Source organism: Mustelus asterias, chromosome 26 (genome assembly GCF_964213995.1).
Source record: "Mustelus asterias chromosome 26, sMusAst1.hap1.1, whole genome shotgun sequence".
Classification (NCBI taxonomy): domain Eukaryota; kingdom Metazoa; phylum Chordata; class Chondrichthyes; order Carcharhiniformes; family Triakidae; genus Mustelus; species Mustelus asterias.
In genome coordinates, this window is record NC_135826.1 from 3,998,814 (window position 1) to 4,004,024 (window position 5,211).

Consider the following 5,211-nt stretch of genomic DNA (forward strand, 5'->3'; position numbering starts at 1 on the left):
ACATAGCATAGGGGCTGAGTGAGGAGGTTGTTACAATTGTGTAAAGACCAGTAACAAGATAGCTGAATAATTTTCCAGTGCCCAATGTGAGGTTTGGAGCAATATAATAGGAATGTACACTTTTAGACATTGCTGTAGTCAATAAGCTATCGTCCAGGTACAGCACTGTTTAAAGTTTATTTATTAGTCATAAGTAGGCTGACATTAACACTGCAACGAAGTTGCTGTGAAATTCCCCTAGTCGCCACACTCCGGCACCTGCTCTGGTCAACCAGCACGTCTTTCAGACTATGGGAGGAAACCGGAGCACCCGGAGGAAACCCACACAGACATGGGGAGAACATGCAAACATCACACAGACGGTGACCCAAGCCGGGATACGAACCCAGGTTCCTGGCGCTGTGAGGCAGTAGTGCTAACCATTGTGTCCTGCAATAAACTTTTCACCATACACTGGAAAATGGCAGAGACTCCAAAGGGTAAACGTATGCACTGGTCTAACTCTTTGCGGGTGTTGATGGTAACTAAATGCTGGGAATCTTCATCCAACTCCAGCTGCTGGTGAGGGTAACTGACTCGGTTTACTTAAGTCCCCCTGCTAATCTGGCAGAGAGGTTCTTGATTCTCAAAATGAGTTGTCTATAAACCTGAGCTCCTTCGTTAACAGTTAGTTTATAATTCCCACAGACTCTTATTGTACAATCCGGTTTGAGGATAGGGACTATAGCAGCCCATTCAGAGAGCTGTACAGACTTTCTTCCAATCTCCCAAGCTCTACTTCAACCTTAGGATGAAATGCATAACAATGCAGGCCTGAAAATATTTTGGTATAGTGTCGGCACTCCAATACATTTTGTCTTTAGCCCCTTTGTCGTCCCAGTTTCATTTGGAAAATTGCAGAGTATTTACACAGCAACTCCTCAAATCCACCTTTCTGTAGCTTTAATACTTACAACCAGTTTAATTTTATCTGCTTTAATGAATATCAACACATTAGGCACTTAACTTTCAATTACTAAAACAGGTAGTTTGGTTTCTGTAGGATACAGTAACTGTTGCTCACACTGTGGCCTTTGTAGTAATTTAGCCAAATGCCAGTTTCCTGTCACCAAACAAAAGAACGCCTCTACTTTCTCAAGGTGCTAAGGAAATTTGGTATGTCAGCTATGACTCTCACCAATTTTTACAGATGCACCATAGAAAACATTCTTTCTGGTTGTATCACAGCTTGGTATGGCTCCTACGCTGACCAAGACTGAAAGATGCTACAAAGGTTTGTGAATGTAGCTCAGTCCATCACACAAATCAGCCTCTCAACCTTGACTGTCTACACTTCCCGCTGCCTCGGAAAAGCAGCCAACATAATCAAGGACCCCACGCACCCCGGACATTCTCTCTTCCACCTTCTTCCGTCGGGAAAAAGATACCAAAGTCTGAGGTCATGTACCAACCGATTCGAGAACAGCTTCTTCCATGCTGCTGTCAGACTTTTGAATGGATCTACCTGATATTAAGCTGATCTCTTTCTACACCCTAGCTAAGAATGTAACACTACATTCTGCACTCTCTCCTTTCCTTCTCCCCCAAGTATTCTATGAATGGTATGCTTTGTCTGTGTAGCGCGCAAGAGACAATACTTTTCACTGTGTCCCAAAACATGTGACAATAATTAATCAAACCAAATGAATTGAGAAGGGCCACACCCGTGGTTTACAGCGAGAGAGTCTACACCTCGGGCCCGACAACATCGCTCCGGGTTCAGCAGCAGGTTTATAAACTCCCGCTCTCCGCTTCTCATTGGACGAGCCTCTGCTATGGTGTCACAAGTCTGTGAAGTCGGAATCAAGACCAGGCCAGCAGACATAGCTCCTGGCCACTTGGCCTTTATGAATATAGGGCATCGTCCTGTGAGTGGAACAATTACTCGGGGCTCCCAAAGAATGATCCCATCTGTTGTGGGAAAAATCCACTAGTAGTCAGACTTCGAGATTCAGAAAATACAATTTATTTAACGGAGCTCCGTGGAGACAAGGCACATGTCTGTAGCAAACCTTCTCTCAGTAAGATGTCAGGAGTAGTCCATCTTTATACTCTTTACACAATGGATGGACCGGTGATTTGAACATTATCACATCGTTTAGGCAGGTACAAACAGATATAGACATTTAACATGGTATTGTTCTTATGAATGGGTACATTTCCTCATGTCTGTATCTATCAATGGTTGGTTTCGGCTCATTCAGGTGTTAATTGGTTTCCTCGCATTCATATTTTCCCGCTCTTCCTATGGCTAATCTATTCCCTTTGTTTTGGGTTTTCCTTGTCTTAAAAGATGTCTCGACCCTTGGCTTGGCTTCCTGAGGTGTTTGTTTGCTATGAGTCACTGTCTGTGATTTAGAAATGGCTTGTCTGTTAGGTTTTGATTTAAAGTGATTTCTGATAAGTGGGAGCCGGTGTCTGCTTTTTGGCTCCTTTCCCAGTTAACTCTTTATGTGCCAGGCAGCCATTGTAAAGTGTGCTTTCCTTATATTTTCCCCTTACAGTCCCTCCTTTTGGTCGGATTATGGCTTCAACAATCCCCAGACCAACAATTATACATTCACATATACAATTCTTCGTTCTTCTCTCCTTCTTTGCTTCTTTTGATGTCTTCATTTCTTCCAGTATCTTCATTTCTTCCGATGTCTTCAGGGATCTTCATTAGGGGCTCTTCTTCAACGTACACACTGGCTCCTGGCACAATTCTTGTCAACATTATTTTAAAACAGACTTTAAGGCATCCCACAGTCAGACAACAGACAATTATAATGACCATGAGTATGACCAATCCATGTAACAGGTACGACTCCCAGGACTCCCCCACCAGCCATGCCAGCCAACTACATCCTCTCCTGGGTCCCTGTCTAAAGTTATCAAGTTGTTTCCTGATGTCATTGATGACCTGTGTAATATTGTAAGACTCATCTGTGACATGGGTTATGCATTTGTTGCTTATGATGGCACATACTCCCCCTTGTTGTGCTAACTGGTAGTCCACTGCGTATCGTGTCTGCTGCGCATACAATCTCAGTTCAGCCATTTCTTGGTTAACAGCCTCCAATGCTTTTGAAGTGCTGTTTCCCAGGATTGTTAGTCCACAAACAATATGGTTTCTATTCTTTGCTCCAATTACCCCGGCTGACCCCCCCAGAGATAAAACTCCGTGGAACCCATACCCCAGTGAGGATCCCAGTGTACCCGGGGCTTCCCAGTCAGCGCAGAATTCCCTGCTAATAGCCTGGGTTACTATTCTCCTCTGAATGTACCCCTTCTGAGGGCATGGAACAGTCAGTGGCCCGATTGTTCCTACCGCAAAATGGTTTGGGAGGTTTGATGTTTCTGTCATGAAGGTACCATCTTAGCCCGGTAACACTTAGTGTCCTGATTATGAGTTTGCTCATACTGCCAATTGTTCAGTTTATTTGGCTTCCCGTTTGATCCCACCACCTGGGAAGTATCAAAGGGGTATGTCCATTTGGCTGAGCTTACGTGAGTTCCATTACATTGCCCGCAAATAAGCTGTCTTCCCGCGGTTATATTTAAACATTTCCGTTCGTCACAAATACAAGTAATCTGTCCCTTGTTAATCCGACAATGTTGACGGACACACTGTGTCTGGACACAAGAATCATTCTTAGGGACTAAGGCATAGTCACATCCCCATCCCTGCCCCGTAAAACAAAGCGGATAGCTTGCAGTATCTGAACAAGCTTTTCCTCCCACCTGTTGGGACCCCCCGCATGCAGGATCTGTGGGGTTTACAAGTCCCACACATCTCCCCTGTATACCTCTTTTATATTTGCCAATTTGTCCCTTGCAGGGTGTTTCTGATGTATCTACAGTATATAAGTCCTGAGGGGTCCACCCAGGGGTGGCTACAAATAGGGCTTCTACAGATTGTGTTAACGGGTAACGTAAAGTTCGATTCCCGTGAAAGTGTATGTGAGCTTTGTAAAATAAGTTATCTTCCAGCCCAGTTAATTTTACAGTTGCAAAATAATTTTATCCTTCACCCTCCTGCACCCTCGTTCACGCTCCTTCACCCTCCCCCACCCACCTTCACCCTCCATCAGCCTCTTTCACCCTCCTTCAACCACCTTCACCCTCCCTATCACTCTTTCACCCTCTTTCACCCTCCTTCACCCTCCTTCACCCTCCTTCACCCTCTTACACCCTCTTTCAGCCTCCTTCAACCTCTTACACCCTCTTTCACCCTCCTTCACCCTCCTTCACCCTCCTTCACCCTCCTTCACCCTCCTTCATCCTCTTTCACCCCCTTCACCCCCCTTCACCCTCTTTCACCCTCCTTCATCCTCCTTCACCCTCTTTCACCCTCCTTCACCCTCCTTCACCCTCTTTCACCCTCCTTCACCCTCCTTCACCCTCCTTCACCCTCTTCACACTCTTTCACCCTCCTTCTCCCTCCTTCACCCTCCCCCGCACTCTTTCACCCTCCTTCACCCTATTTCACACTCTTTCAACCTCCTTGACCCTCCTTCACCCTCTTTCACCCTCTTTCACCCTCCTTCACCCTCCTTCCCCCTCCTTCACCCTCTTTCACCCTCCTCCACCCTCCTTCACCCTCCTTCACCCTCTTTCACCTTCCTTCACGCTCCTTCACCCTCTTTCACCCTCCTTCACCCTCCTTCACCCTCCTGCTCCCTCCTTCACCCTCTTTCACTCTCTTTCACCCTCCTTCACCCTCCTTGACCCTCCTTCACCCTCTTTCACTCTCTTTCACCCTCCTTCTCCCTCCTTCACCCTCCTTCACCCTCCTGCTCCCTTCTTCACGCTCTTTCACGCTCTTTCACCCTCCTTGACCCTCCATCACGCTCCTTCACCCTCTTCACCCTCTTTCACCCTCCTTAACCTCCTTCACCCTCTTTTACCCTCCTTCAACCTCTTTCACACTCTTTCACCCTCCTTCATCCTTCTTCACCCTCCTTCACCCTCCTTCACCCTCTTTCACCCTCCTTCACCCTCCTTCCCCCTCATTCACCCTACTTCACCCTCCTTCACCCTCGTTCACCCTCCCCCACCCACCTTCACCCTCCCCCTCCCACCTTCACCCTCCTTCCCCCTCCTTCACCCTCTTACACCCTCTTTCAGCCTCCTTCACCCTCTTACACCATCCTTCACCCTCCTTCACCCTCCTTCACCCTCCTTCACCCT